This window comes from Neoarius graeffei, chromosome 14, assembly GCF_027579695.1.
Source record: "Neoarius graeffei isolate fNeoGra1 chromosome 14, fNeoGra1.pri, whole genome shotgun sequence".
NCBI classification, from domain to species: domain Eukaryota; kingdom Metazoa; phylum Chordata; class Actinopteri; order Siluriformes; family Ariidae; genus Neoarius; species Neoarius graeffei.
The window spans coordinates 45422147-45438808 of record NC_083582.1 but is presented as its reverse complement, the minus strand read 5'-3'; positions in this window follow the sequence as shown (position 1 = coordinate 45438808).

Below are 16662 nucleotides of genomic sequence, written 5' to 3'. Positions count from 1 at the left end.
GTGGCTTTTGATCAACACAAGTACTTATGGGAAGCTAAGAGCTCTGTTTATTTCTATAATAATAACACTCACACACACACACACACACACACACACACGAAGGCTAGAATTACTTATTGATGCACAGACATAATCCTACCATAAAAGTTTCCCAAAGTCAATCAGACTGTAACCTGTGTGGTAAGACGTCGTTAGGGAAGTCTGGGAAGCTGAATTGCGATTAGAAGAGATTGCCTGTAGAGATTTGGGCGAGTCTGTAATGAATGCTGTAGTGTGAGGCAGAAAAGAGATCACAGGAGGCAGAGTGAGTAGGTGCGGAATAATCGGATAACACAAATGACACAAAGTGTGAAGGTGATCCATTGGGGGGCTTCACCGATTCTCAATCCTCTTTTCTTCTCTCTGTCCTACCTTCCACATGCTTCCGTTCATTATTTTTAATCAAAGCTGTGCATCATGTTTATTCTCAGGTTATTCGATTCACTGTGCACATCTGCTCAGCAGCTGGGTCTCTCTGGAGAATCTACTGGAACCCACTTGTCCATTGCTTTGATTCCGTCCTTTCATATGTCTCTCTCTCTCTCACTCACTCTCACTTACTCTCTCTCACACACAAAGGTGAAACCATTGCTGCAGCAGATGGCAAGGCACAAGACTGCCTTGGCTCATAAAATAACAGACTGCAAGATTAACACTAGCATTAATTTATTTATTTCACAGCTTTATAAAATCTCATTCAGTATATTAACTCAGTATTGGACTTACAAAAGTAATATAACTGGACATAAGAGACTCTTTAATGCTGGTGATTTTGGATCTGACAGCCTCAGATCCAGAATCCAGTGTCTAAAGCCTGCTGTTGTTGTTATTATTATTATTATTATTATTATTATTATTATTATTATTATTATTATTATTGTTATTATTATATGGATAACAGACTGCCTTAAACATAAAAACCCTCTTTTGAATTTATTATTGAATCGGATTCTCTTCCAAAGAATCAGTGAATGAAAGCCTTATCCATGAGAAGCTTTTAGGACCATTTTTTGTACTGATAGTTTGAGTGGCATTAATAGCTTTTTGCTTGACAGTGCACATCAAGGCAAAACACGACAACATAAGAAAGAGCGCTCTGTTCGAGCAATTCTGTGTCGAGCAGTCTGTCTTTTGAAAACAAAAAATGCTGTCATATTTTCATCTTCTCTGTAAGAGGACCGCGCTGTGCAGCCATTGACTCGGGCGTCATTTCCAAGGCTGAACAAAAGTTGGAAATCTTTGAAGCACTAATTAGAAGAACAGAAGTGGGTGCAGGTATTTGTTCAATTAGAGGCAAAAACAGTTATTCAAAAGCTTAGAATTACAGTGAATCAGCTGCAGCAGCCTTGAGAAGTGTGTGTGTGTGTGTGTAGGAGGGAGTGTTTCTGAGCACATTAGCAGGATAAAAGTAAAACATTGTACCTCATAAGTGATGATGATTATGTGGATGATGGTTATTATTATTATTATTATTATTATTATTATCTTTGACTGCTTGCAAGAGTTCCACACAAGGCCATAAGAACCTCTCTCATAATGATGTGCTTATTTGGATTTGACGATACCAGCAGGAGACTGCTGTATCTGAAGGCTGCATGAGTAGAGCTGACTAATGTTGCAGGGAAAAGAGCACTGGTGAAGCGGAGGAGGTGGATTGAACACAGGAAAGAAAAAGGCAGCATAAGTTCAGTTGGGATTAAAGTCATCATCTTTTTCACTTCATGGTTCATAGCCAAAGCCTCAAACAGCGTCCAACCAATGCCCATGATCTCACATAATACCTGCTCTTATTCATTCTGTCTCCTAATTACAGATCTTAACATCCATAGACACTGGACCTCTAAAGAGTACAGGGCAGTTGATGTCCAATATCTGTGCCTCTTGGTCCATGGATTAGAGATGCCGTGTGATGGGATGCTTCTGTTTAAGCTTTGTCAGAAGTGCTTTTGAGAGCTGTCAGAAATGGGAAATGGGATGTTGATTTTTATTTATTTATTTATTTATTTATTTTCTTTCCCAGGAGGGTTTTAGCTGTAACTGAGCTACTTGCCACACGATTCCTGAATCTACACCCACAGCTAATGTCACATCTTCTGGTCATTTCAAATAATAATCAAAAGCTAGTGGTCCATAACACCAATTCAGTAATAATCAGCTCCAGTGCACTGAATTCACCAACCAATATTAACTACATAAAACAATGGATTTCGAATATACCTGTAAGTTAAGAAATTTAATTACAGTATTTGATTTATAAGGAACGTGTCAGCAGACAGATGGATGTAAGGGCTGGTTTTGTGGTTTTCCTACAATCATTATAGCAGACAAACCAAAAGATGAAGAAATACATAAAGAAAAGTGAAACTGGCTAAAAACAGGGCAACTCTCTCTCTCACACACACACACACGACAAGATTAAATCAACAAACATGAAGAAGAATTTGGTCAAAACAATAATGTGTTGAAACACAATAACAGATGAAAATGAGCAATTATGCTAACTCCGGCATATTTACATTACGTATTTTATACTGTTGTTCATGAATGTGCATTGTCCCTATCAAATAAACAAATAATGTATCGAAACAGATGCATTATAACAGAGAGTCTGGGTTATTTAAAGGGAGCATTGTGATTGTAAACAGATGAGCTGTAGATGTGCGAATGACAGAATGTCTAGGTTAAAAAATATTGCCTTTCACCATAATTAATATCCACAGCATTGTTACTATAATATCTGTTTACAGTAAAGGCACACTGTCGTGCATTTACAAGAAAAACTACATATGGAAAGCAATATAATAGTGTAAAAATCACTGCTGCAGTTATATTGCTTTAGATTTTTATTTTAAAGCCTAACTATTAAATATTAAATGCCTGAATGAATTAGGGGGAAAAGTAGTTATTAACACAATAATTTCAGCCCAAATGATTACTAACATAGGATGTTAAATTACCCAATAAATACTAACTGTATTTAAAAATTATACAATAGTAAACTGCTAAAATAACAATGAGATCAATAGTAACAGAATCAGTGAGGCTCAGTGTTGGACACCACGGGGGGGCCCAAAACAAAAGAAGGTAAATGATATATGATATAAATCTAGGAAAAGGTTAGCTACTGAGATATTGTTTGTAGACAGTGGCGTGTCCTAGGGTGCCCTCATTGCCAGTGTTACCTTCTGGCACTCAAATTTAGTTATGCCATCATATTCTCTCTCTCCCTCTCTCTCTGCACTACCTGCTGCCTAAGACACACTTCTACTCCTGACGCACATCTCACCCTCTGGACCTGCCGGATTCATCCTGATGCTTTACTCCTTTGAGCTTTTGCACATGTGATTCATTTTCTCCTGTTTTGGATCCTTCTACACAGACACCCTAAAGATTTGCACTCTTATTTCCAAAACTTACCCTTTCTTCAATATATAATCTCACTTGGTTACTGTAGATTTTTACCTTCCAAGAACTGCTGCTCTAATTGTACTGTTATAATTATACTGTCCTGTTGCTCTTATTCACAATCTGCTCTGCCTTTTATTTTTAAGTAAAAAGTGTGATGACAAAATAATGGAAGAAATGAAAAACAGAAAAATAAGTCAGGCAAGGTTCCTTTACTGCTTCAGCTAAATGCTTTTGGCACCAAGTTTTACAGTGAAGTTAATGATACTGTATGTTTTATTCCAATATAGTAACAGTATAATCTGCCATGACGACCATTATTTTCCCAGAATAGCACATGGGCTGCTGAATGGTATTGGAAATGACATTTAAAGTATCACACTGGTTTAAACACAGTATTTTATTGAAGAAAAGTAGTTGATACAAATTTATTTTATTGACAAAATTGAGAAATTCTTTACAGTGTGTCCATATCAGTGCTAAATGTCGCTAAACTAATAGTCAAGTCAAGTTTATTTGTATAGTGCTTTTAACAATAGACATTGTTGCAAAGTAGCTTTACAGAAAATTAAAGAGTTTAAGCATGAGCTAATTTTATCCCTAATTTATCTCCAATGAGCAAGCCTGTGGCAACAGTGGCAAGGAAAAACTCCCTCAGACGACATGAAGAAACCTCGAGAGGAACCAGACTCAAAAGGAAGCCCATCCTCATTTGGGTGATAACAGAGAGCGTGATTATAAATAACTCACTTCTATAATAGTGCCCTATATAGTCACAAATTACAACTGTGTAACCAGGAAATTCATTACAGTTTTAGCATGAAGTCTGTTTTGTTGAAGTTATCAACTGTTCATTGGTGGAAATTTGAGTGCAAAACTGCTCATGACAATTAAAGTCCTAAAGTTATCATGGCAACTGTAGTCCTCAGCCACAGATGCATTACTGTAAGTGTCCAGAGCCATTTTCCAAGTGCAACTGTCCCTATGGGGTCATCCTTCACAGGAGCGATGTGATGAGACTCCAGCCAGATGTAGGGCATCAGGATGGATCAGACAGGTCCGAGGAGCAGAAGAGGTCAGCATCACTGGTGTCTCAGGATCAGCATATAACTCGACAGATTGGGGGGGGGGGGCAAGACTTGGACTTTGGCAAGACTAACTATGACAGCATAATTAAAAGGGACAGCCAGAAGGTAACACAGACATGAGGGAACTCTGGGACATAAAGCAGCCAGCCACTACACCGTCAACAAACCCGAGTGAGTGAGTGAGTGGGGGACAGGATCCATACATTTTACCATCCAGTTTACCAGAAAACTCTATGCCTGAAGACCCTCCAGATCTACTCCTTTACCAAATAAAAACTATTAACAAAAGACTTGACTAAAAAGCTATGTTTCAGCCTAGACTTAAAGACTTAAACTTAATAGTTTTACTACTTTTAATAAGGCTCTTGTCCAACACCTCAGCCAGCGTCCATCAAACACATTAATGTGATCACAGCAGGTGGTGATAGGATTAACATTAATTGGCCAATTAGCCAATCCCTAATTACAGCATAGGTTTGGAGACCAACTTTTCCAAATCCTTCTGCATCTCCTTCCCTGTCTGTAGTGTCCCCCCCCCCCCCGAAAGCCGCCAAAGCCTGTTCATAAAGTAGTCTAAGGCCTTAATACATGTTTTAAAACATTTTAAAATGAAAACAATCTCTGTTCAGACAAGTGTTTTAGCTCCATATCAGAAATAATCTCTATGTCTATACTAACATGGCTGAAAATGCATATCACATGACCATTCATATACACTGGGTATGTGCATGCTGATATAAACATCTGATGCTGTTTGTTTTCTTCTGGAAAATGGTCTTTTGATAGGAGCATGATGAATCAGGGAAGGATACATTGTGACTGATGAAACCCAGTCAGGAAGCGAATGTGAGTGTCTACATCGTCATGTACAAACATCTTAGTTTCTGCCCATCCAGACGAAAATGCTACCCCAGAGTTTTCAAATGAAAATGGGTCCAACAGCATTTCCAAAAGTATCCATTTTAGGGGCTTGAAAACTGCGGAGTTGTATGGAAGCCAGGCATAAAGTAGCAAAAGTGATGCATTTTAAAACTAAAATATGAATGTGGACAGAGCCTAAACCAACTTTTCGAGGGAGACAAGCTGGAGACAGAAGACAGCAGAAGTCTGAGAGACAGTTGAAGGTCAAATGTTTGGATGGAGCTCCATCACTGCAACACCAATTAGTCTAAAGTGTTGTAAGCCAGGTCCCCAAAGGCAAAATGCTCCGACACTCTCAGGCCTTCCATCTCCTATCTTCTGTGTCTGTCCTTTTCTTTCTCTCTGTCTCTCTCTCATATCCTCTCTCACCACTGCTGTTCCTGGCGGTACATTTGTATCGAGCGTGACATTAAGCCCCTGCTTCTGACAGGAATAGGAGATGACTGATTGATTTCCAGAGCACACAAATGGATGCACACACTCATTTCTTTCTGTTTATTTTGACTCACCTTCTTCCTCACCCTCCTGCTGTGTTTAGCATCATTTTCACCTGGGCTTTACCTGTCCAGCATGCACATCATTACATTTCCTGTCATCTTCGCTGCGTGAATGCAGAGGCTGTACCGATTGAGAGCCATAGCACAGAGCACTGGCATGTGCTCTCTCCAGTCGAACACTGATATTCACCTTACACTTATCCTGCATTTTGAATAGCTTTTCAACAACACTGTGTTTCTGTCTCTCAGAGTCAACGTTTTTTCCCAATAATTTGCCTGTTATTTTCACCCAATGCAGGAGAAATCCACTGTTCTTACTGCTCTTGGTGTGAATTTACCACCAAATGCAAAAGATTGCTGTTCTGCCATATTATTTCATTTGGGCTGCATTGTATTTGGTAGAGGCGATGACAAACCTACCAAAGTACGGTACCAACCAGAAATCAGTCATCTGCATCTTCAGCCCCTCTTTTACCCCAAATACACAAACTACAGTGACATATTTCCTGCTTGGCCTTCTGAGCATGAGAAAAACTGCATCTAGTAACAATTTCTAAAATACGCACTATTTTAGTGTAGTAGTTTATGTTGGGAGCCGTTCTACCTTCTGGGATTTTTTTTTTAAATAATGAAAGGAATGCTAACTAGAAGGGTACTCAGTAGAGTGCATACCTCTGCCAAGCCACATATTCAAATTTGCATCAAAATCTAAGCAACTGTTCCTTGGCCCATGGCCCACCTTTTCTCAAAATTTCATCAAAATTTGTTCACTACCTTCTGAGTTATGTTGAGAACAGACGAACAACCAGAGGCAAAAACATAACCTCCTCCAACAAAGTTGGTGGAGGTAATGAACAACTAATCAACCTTCTCCATTACCTCCTGTTGTTTCATCCTAATTCCTGTTGAAGCTGTTGTCTCATGATCTTATTCACAAACATGAACAACATACTGTATACTTGCCTGACTGCCCACATATAATCTCTGACTAAATTTGCCAAACCCTGGACACCTCCATCTCCTCCACCTTCCTGTTCCTGGAGAGTGTAATAGACACTTCAGGCAGCTAATTGCAGGGATTTAGCATAATCCTGCTGGGATTATGGCTGAGGGAAAGTGATCCTGACAGTGGACTGGGTCAGCATGATTGCACTGCAGAGGAGACATGCAGAGTTGGGGATGCAGGGGCATTTTGGTTGAGGTCTGCTGGGTCTGATACTGCAGTACTGAAGCAAATGTCATTTGAACTTTATCTTAGCAACTGCTTAGTCAAGTGTGTAGTCTTGACAAAGTGGAACTAATGCTTTAAAAGCTTTTGTACAGCTCACTTTTCTTGGTCTAATATGCTATTACACTTCTTTTGTTCATTCCAGCACACACACATACTCTCAGTAAAAGGTAATATATACGTCTGTGCTATAGCAAATTTACCATTACAAGTGTAACTCGTCCCTTGATTTCTACGACTCTCAAATCTCCAGCCCTGGCAGGAGGCACTGTAATCGATATGATACAGCAGTGTGTAATGGGGGAGATGTTCTCATGAAATGGAAGCTTGCTCTGATCCTGAGTGATATCCCACAGGAGTCATGGTGAGCTTGCACGGACTAGCTGCCTGTCCCAGGATGAGAAAGAGCCTAGCTTGCTGAGTGCAACCCCTTATTACTTTGATTACATTTTCTGCAAGCGCTCAGGCAAATGTGAAGATGTTTTCACATATTTTATGGTGTTTGTTAAACATAGACCAAGTCATTAAGCTGGGTTATTTGCATTTTGCAGCAATTGTAGCACATATTCTGCCAGGGTGCATGCCTGCTGCCAAGCCATAATGATCCAGAAGCAGCTTGCAGCACGACTTTTATAGAACCCTAAGATTGAGTCGTTTTATGTGTGTACACTCACTGGCCACTTTATTAGGAACACCCATCCACCTCCTGTCTTATGCAGTTATCTAATCAGCCAATCTCTTGTCGGCGGCACAATGCATAAAATCATGCAGATACAAATCAAGAGCTTCAGTTAATGTTCACTTCAAACATCAGCATGGGAAAAATATTGTGATCTCAGAGTGTGACTTTCACTGTGGTATGGGTGTTGGTTTGAGCCAGATGGACTGGTTTGAGTATTTCAGAAACTGCTGATCTCCTGGGGTTTTCACACACAACAGTCTCTAGAGTTTACACAGAATGGTGTGGGGGGAAAAAATTGGGTGAGCGAGAGTTCTGTGGGTGGAAACGCCTTGTTGAGAAGAGAGGCCAGAGGAAAATGGCCAGATTGGTTTGAGCTGCCAGGAAGGATATAGCAACTCATAGCAACTCTTTACAACCATGGTGAGCAGAAAAGCATCTCAGCATGCAACAGGAGAAGACCACATTGGGTTCCAGTCCTGCCAGGCAAGAAAGTGGCCGGTGTGTGTGAACTACATCCTTATCTGCTGTTTTAATTTCTGTTAAAAGCATGACTCAGTGGATTATTTACAGTCTGAACATAAAATGGGAAAATCTGGAAGCTGATATTGCTGAACACACAACTGCTGCTTTGTTCAGCATTCATGTTGGGGGGGGGGGGGGGGGGGGGTGTTAGTCTCCATCCTGCTTTCTGTGGGAATCTGCAGTGAAGTGCTGTACTGCAAAGATGCTGTAGCAGCAGAATCACTAAAGCATCACTCACAACAGCTAGTGCAACTCCATTAAAGTAGAATTATCCAGACTGGCTGACCTTGTACTTGTGCAAGCTTTACGTACTGCGTCAATGGCTCTGATTGTCAAGAAAGCAGAAAGTAATTGCCCATTTGTATAGCCCCATCTTTATTCAGCCTATTCAAGTCGCTAGCATGTACAGTTTGGTCTGTGAAAAAGCTACTGCACAAATCTGAGGCAAAAAACTACCCACTGCAGGCATGCATACACATCCACTCACAAATTCAGTTCACAAACACATTACCACACAGCTCGTCTAACTAAATTGAAGCATTTGCAGAGAAAAATAGCCTTCGTTTTCCATAGTTCTCCTGACAGGCTGTCAGTGGAAGCTGATGTAATGTTTTTTAAAAGAATAACATGGTCCAGTCTGAATCAAATGCTATGGTTTTAGTCTCCCTTCTACTCTATGGTATGTACTACATGTTTGTTTTATCTTACCACAATATTTCTCTCTTGTTTCATTCTTCCTCTCTGCTAATGTGGTGAGATGAAGGCAGCACTCAGCCATCAGACTAACTGCAGTGAAGCTCGTGGAGCTCTGTATCCCATCTGCTGAAATGTAACAGTTAACAGGACAAATACATGACAGTCAAATGCCAAACTGACCAACTGTCACTTCTCTAAATCAGTGTCTGATGATCTGCCCTGCCAAGCTATTCCACCCTGAGGTCATAGATAACATTCATTAGCTACAATCACCTACATTCGTAACTATTTTGCTAACAGTGAAGTTACTTATGTTCCAGAATGATTCGTTTAAAATTTTATTCATTAAAAATCCTGAAACTATTTCTAGTATGTTAGTTAATCAAGAACAGCAAGCTTGCTAATACTGCCAGAAAAACAAGCTAAACAAAGTTGACTAGTATGAGAATAAGGGGTTGTAATTAAAGCTAAATATAATTATCTAAACAGAAAGCTCACTTGGTAGTTATACCTACTATCATTAAAAAATATTTTTTGGGGTAGTGAGTATTTTATTGATGTAACAGTTAGCTAGCTAGGGTGGCACGGTGGTGTAGTGGTTAGCACTATCACCTCACAGCAAGAAGGTTCTGGGTTCGAGCCCAGTGGCTGGTGAGGGCCTTTCTGTGTGGAGTTTGCATGTTCTCCCCGTGTCCGCGTGGGTTTCCTCCGGGTGCTCCGGTTTCCCCCAAAGTCCAAAAACATGCAGGTTAGGTTAATTGGTGGCTCAAATTGACTGTAGGTGTGAATGTGAGTGTGAATGGTTGTTTGTCTCGATGTGTTAGCCCTGCGATAACCTGGTGACTTGTCCAGGGTGTACCCCGTCTCTCGCCCATTGTCAGCTGGGATAGGCTCCAGCTTGCCTGCAACCCTGTAGAACAGGATAAGCGGACACAGATAATGAATGGATGGATAGTTAGCTAGCTCAGTACTGTACTTAGGGTGGCCTCAAGAATCCTTTATAAATATTATCACACCATTATGAAGGCAGGATTTGGCCAAACTGAGAATTGCAATGCATAGTAAACTAGAAAGGCATACCTCCACCAAGCCATATATCAACCTCAAAGTCAAATCACTCGAATCTAGGATAATACGGAAGCTGTACACCAAATTTCATCAAAATCCTTTCACTATGTTTTGAGTTACGTTGGGAACAGGTTAAAAAAAATCCTGGATCTGCATTCATATCTGGATTTACATCAAAATCTTGTCAATTGTTCCCTGGTCCATGGATCACCTTTCCTCAAAATTTCATCAAAATCCATTCATTACTTTTTGAGTTACACTGCCAAACAAACAAACGGAGGCAAAAATATAACTTCCTCCAACAAAGTTGGCAAAAGTAATGAAAATTTGAGAACAGAGTCTGTGCAGTAAGGCTGCAGATCCTTTATAACTTGGATCAACAATTGCATTCAATATATGCCACATGGCTTTGGCAAACTGCTGTGAGATCATTGATTAAAGTTTCACTTGCTGTCAGTTTTAATCTGCTTGTTTACAACATTGTTACAAGTATTATAATGCCTTTGTGGACTATTTGGAAAAATTGATAAAAGTTAAAATGTTGGATTTGTTCTTGCAGAATGATATGATATGCCTGTGTATAAAGTATCTAATGTTTGGTCTGTAAATTCCATTTTCAGGTTAATTTAATTTGAACTGGAAGCTGGACATAATCGTGCAATGTTAGCAATCAGAAAAGCATAAAGCTCATCAAAGTCACCTTCCTCTTGCCAATATGTGTTATGTCCAATTCTACTAATATCTGACTTAATGGAGAGAGTGTATTTGGCACTGTCTGTTCAGTCTACGCGCAAAGCATTTAAAAAAAACTGAAAGTCTGAAATACTGTTGTTGTTTTTTTCCCCACCGCATGCTATTTAATCGGGCTGCACGGTGGTGTAGTGGTTAGCACTATCACCTCACAGCAAGAAGGTCCGAGGTTCGAGCCCGGCGGGCTTTCTGTGTGGAGTTTGCATGTTCTCTCCGTGTCTGTGTGGGTTTCCTCCGGGTGCTCTGGTTTCCCCCACAGTCCAAAGACATGCAGGTTAGGTTAATTGGTGACTCTAAATTGACCGTAGGTGTGAATGTGAGTGTGAATGGTTGTTTCCCAGATAGCAGAGGGACGTTGAAACGGCGCCGATTCTTGGTCAGAATGGTCGGTTTCCGTCGTAAGTCAGAAAATCAACGCTGAAACGGCGCCGTGAAACGTCGATTTCTCCGCCGTCGGAGAAGGTCGATTTATCACTGTTGAATCACCGTGGGTAAAGGTTGATCTGTCGACCGTCAGAGAAGGTCGAATATACGATGTTGAACCATCGTCACTTTTGCCGGCCAGTTTTCAACATTGGTAGGATGTCCCACGCTGTCCCATAATGCAGTGCGATTACCACTGCTGTTTACTGGATGACGTCATTTTCGTTATATACCTGGGTGCACGTGAAACTCCCACACCACTCGGTTGGATCGCGACTCTCTTGTGGATCGGCCTGCTGTTACGCTTGGACCATTGAAACAACATTGAGAAAAACACTGGACCACGCTACATTTTCATTCATCCCTGGACATCTGGTACGTACCATTATTCAGTCACTATTAATAAAGGGAATTTCGAATACAATTTCAAGCAGTTTAAGAAGTTATGATGAACTTCAGTCATATCACGCGTTGGAGAAATTTCCCTCAACTAGTATCCATTTGAAACAACAACAATGCAGATGCATTATTCAATCGAAAAATGAGTCGAAGTACTTGTCTTGTTGGAGTGAAAACTTAGCGTTGGAGTGAAAACTTAGCGTTTAAATCGAGCATGTAGGCCTAGGTCGCATGTCGTTTTGAGCTGACCTGTTCTTTTGTGTAGCCATGGGTCGCGCCTTGCGGCCATGAACTTTAAAGATTATCCAGGCTACCAGAAACCCATAGCCTACTGCTGACTTTCTTTATCAATGCTGCATCAAATTAATTTTGGTTATGTTTTTCTGTTTCCATGTACAGGTGTCTGCGCCGCAGGAGGAATAGGCCACAATTATAAATTATAAATAAATCATAAAATGTTTCTAAGAACTTGTTCAAGTGTGTTCTGTTCCTTATAAATGTTAAAAGTTATGCCTCATTAGATAGCTTGACAAACATTAGGAGAGGTGCATTGTTGCATGCATTTTTATATCCTGTTGTACATAAAACAGGACGTAGCCTACGCACATTGATATAAATTAAGTTTCACTTTCATGGTTGAAGTATGCATGTGTGTGTTCATCCTAGGCAAGAGCCCCGATGCTTTATTGTTAGCTAGTTTAATTTAGCCTGTTTTGCTTAATTTGTAGCCTTCCTGTTGTACATAAAACAGGAAGTAAAGTTGGATGAATCATCGCCGAAAATTAAACTATAAATCGACCGAAATCCGTAGTTGAATAAAGGGTGAAAGGGGGTCTATTTTCTGTCGGCCACCATCCACTTTTCAACGTCGTTTCCACGCAAACTCGTATGATCAAAACTGTGTTGAATCAACACCGGTGATCCACGATGATTCGACGGCGTATGGTCGAAGAACATGCCGATGATTCCCCGTCGAATCAACGCCCTTTTGCTATCTGAGTTGTCTCTATGTGTCAGCCCTGTGATGATCTGGTGACCTGTCCAGGGTGTACCCCGCCTCTCGCCCATAGTCAGCTGGGATAGGCTCCAGCTTGCCCGCGACCCTGCACAGGATAAGTGGTTATGGATAATGGATGAATGTTATTTAATCTCTGATTGAGTATTTTCCTATCACTTTTGTGTGTGGTGGTGTTTACATTAGACCGTATCAGCGGATCATCAGATTAACGTTTTTAAAACGATTCGCGTGCACACAGCAATGCCAATACACGATTCGCGTGCACACAGCAACGCCAATACACGGATACGCTAATCACATGACTAGACGGCACGTAAGTTGAAATGTGTCAGTGCGGCTCAGCGCTTCCTCCTCAGCAGCTGCGCTCCAAATCACTCCGCCCTGAACAGCGAGTGCCCTCTGGAGGGTGCGCACTCCGGCCCTGTGCAGCTCACAGAGTGCGCGAGTGAAGCGCACGAGCAGTGATTCAGGACTGAGCCGCTGTGTGTGTGATCCCAGTGCATATCGGGCATGCACAAGTCACTCACCACTTGCAAGTGGAAGGATGGCAAGCCTAAAGACAATCATAACTACACAATGGGCAGTATTTGCATCTTACCATGAACAACATTAAGAATGACAAAGCAAAGCATTATATTCATACTTTTATACTCTTTAATGAAAAACAAAAAGGTGATACAAGGCGGAAACAATAGCAGGAAGTGAAGTCCGTGCTGTTTTTCAGCAGTCGCGTCACATGACCAACGTGGCATGAACAACGCCAGCGAATCAGGAAGGTGGATGTCACAGTGACGTTGTCCAATGACGACGTCAGCTAGAGCTCAGCACAGCGCATCCTCGTATCTCAATGTTTACACAGCACCGGATCAGATACGAACTGGGTTGAATACGTGGGCCCTGGCGGATTCAAGTTGTTCCGCCTGTGGAGTCGTTTCCCGGTGTTTTAATGTGAACGGACAGTGCATCCGCGACGAAAACGAGACGGATACAGTCTAATGTAAACACCACCTGTGTATGTATGTGTGACAAAATCAAACTTTGGAACTCGAGCCTTTTTCAAAACGTCCAAGCGTTACTATGAAGTCTGTGTCATTTTCGATATTTTATCAAAATTGTAGCTTGCATCTGAGGATCTATTAAACAGACTGTAGAACAGTAAGCACATGACTACACCAGCACTCAAATTCATCAGCTGTCAAATTTTTAAAAAGCTTTCAAAACTACCAAATGATGAAGAAGCTGCTTGTTTTATGGTCTGTGTTTAAAGCTGTCAGGTCATAAAACATCCACAGTACAGGAATTCTCACTGCCAACCAACTCAGCTCATATCTAACAATTACCTGAGGAATATCATCCAGAAACATCGAGTGGGGTTCAAAAGTCAGACAGCTTGAGTGAAAATGCTTCTATTTTGCATTTTTTTCTAATTTAATCCAACAACTTTCATTACAAGTATATTACTGACAACAACCTGAGTGAAAAGTAGAATCTTTGAAATATTTACAGAAATTTCAGAGTTTCTTAGGATTTTGGTTTGCCCCTTTAGCTTTAATTATCATGTGCACTTGAGCTGACATGGATGTCTTGCTTCCCTGGTGTCTGAACACATTCTTCAATAGAAGAGATTTGGCATGAGGACAATCTGACCTTTTGTACAAAGCAGTTAACATGATCAGTATCACAAAGTTGATACCTAGAAATAGTGCAGAATCTGGAATATTAAATATTCAATATATTGAACATTTACTTTCTTTGTTTTATATATTTCAACATTCTAAAACCTTCTGTTTGTTTCTAATTTTTATATGCAGAGAGAGAGAGAGAGAGAGAGAGAGAGATTGTCAGTGTGGTCTCAGACTATGACTGGTACAACCTGATCTAGGTCAGGTCAACCAGATCAAAATAACAAATAAAGCCAATTGTATCCAAAATATACCAACAACCCTATCCTACCATAACACAGTGAAGGAAAAATAACAGGAATTATTTTTTTCGCAGTCCAGTTTCCATCAAATCCTGCGCTCTGATTGGCTGGCGAGCGGGTCTGTATCCTACGATACGGACCCCAGTTACGGACCCCGGTGGCGACTCGCTCATTCACAACAACAACAAACGTTGTAGCAATTTTTGTCAACATTTATTTTTGCATTTCTCAGGAGAATAGCATTAATTTTACATCATGGATAGTGATAACGACAGTGTTCACAGCGAAAGCGAGTTTTACTACTCTGAGGAAGAAGAAATAAAAGAAAACATTTCAGGAGAAAGCTAAAAACCTGTAACTGTGGCTAACGCCGAGCAAAAACATGGCTGAATCCTGAATGACTCAATTTTGTATAAATAGGGGACTACATAGGCGGCAAAATGCAGTTTTTTTCCCTGCCATGGAAGTGCACTTGTATACTGAGGAGGAAGCCATGTGCATGACAGGCATGAATGAGGATTCAAAATGGCGGCTCGCCTCGGTTTTCCCTTTCGGGCGCTCTCGTTTTCTGTTAGAATTTGGTAAAGAAAAAATAAATATATTATTTACCAGCTGAAGGTCGGTCCGTATGGTGAAATACCATGACTTCGGCCTTGAATACTGACCTCAGCCCAGAGGGCCTCGGTCAGTACTTTCAAGACCTCATCATGGTATTTCACGATATGGACCTCCCAGCTGGTAAATAACATATATATATTTTAAAGTAATGGAAATTATTATGACTGACAGACCATACATGTTGAAGAAAATTGATTGGACATGCCACCTGGAAATTTAGTTTATGCTGTCCACCATATTGTATACAATCAGCTAAACTGACTCCATCAAACAAGGATTTGGATCAACATCTGCCAATCAAATTGCATGGTTCCTGAATAATATTACTTCTGAAATATCTAACTAGTGACACCACTATACATATTGTCAGGAAATCTAGCCTGTGCAAAGTTTGATGGCTTAATAATCAGTTACAGTGGTGCTTGAAAGTTTGTGAACCCTTTAGAATTTTCTATATTTCTGCATAAATATGACCTAAACATCATCAGGTTTTCACACAAGTCCTAAAAGTGGATAAAGAGAACCCAGTTAAACAAATAAGACAAAAATATTATACTTGATCATTTATTTATTGAGGAAAATGATCCAATATTACATATCTGTGAGTGGCAAAAGTATGTGAACCTTTGCTTTCAGTATCTGGTGTGACCTCCTTGTGCAGCAATAAATGCAATTAAACATTTCCAGTAACTGTTGATCAGTCCTGCACACCGGCTTGGAGGAATTTTAGCCCATTCCTCCGTACAGAACAACTTCAACTCTGGGATGTTGGTGGGTTTCCTCACATGAACTGCTTTGCTTCAGATCCTTCCACAACATTTAGATTGGATTAAAGTCAGGACTTTGACTTGGCCATTCCAAAACATTAACTTTATTCTTCTTTCACCATTCTTTGGTAGAATGACTTGTGTGCTTAGAGTCGTTGTCTTGCTGCCCGACCCATCTTCTCTTGAGCTTCAGTTCATGGACAGATGTCCTGACATTTTCCTTTAGAATTCGCTGCTATAATTCATAATTCATTGTTCCATCAATGATGGCAAGCCGTCCTGGCCCAGACGCAGCAAAACAGGCCCAAACCATGATACTACCACCACCATGTTTCACAGATGGGATAAGGTTCTTATGCTGGAATGCAGTGTTTTCCTTTCTCCAAACATAATGCTTCTCATTTAAACCAAAAAGTTCTATTATGGTCTCATCCATCCACAAAACATTTTTCCAATTGCCTTCTGGCTTGTCCACGTGATCTTTAGCAAACGGCAGATGAGCAGCAATGTTCTTTTTGGAGAGCAGTGGCTTTCTCCTTGCAACCCTGCCATGCACACCATTGTTGTTCAGTGCTCTCCTGATGGTGGACTCATGAACATTAACATTAGCCAATGTG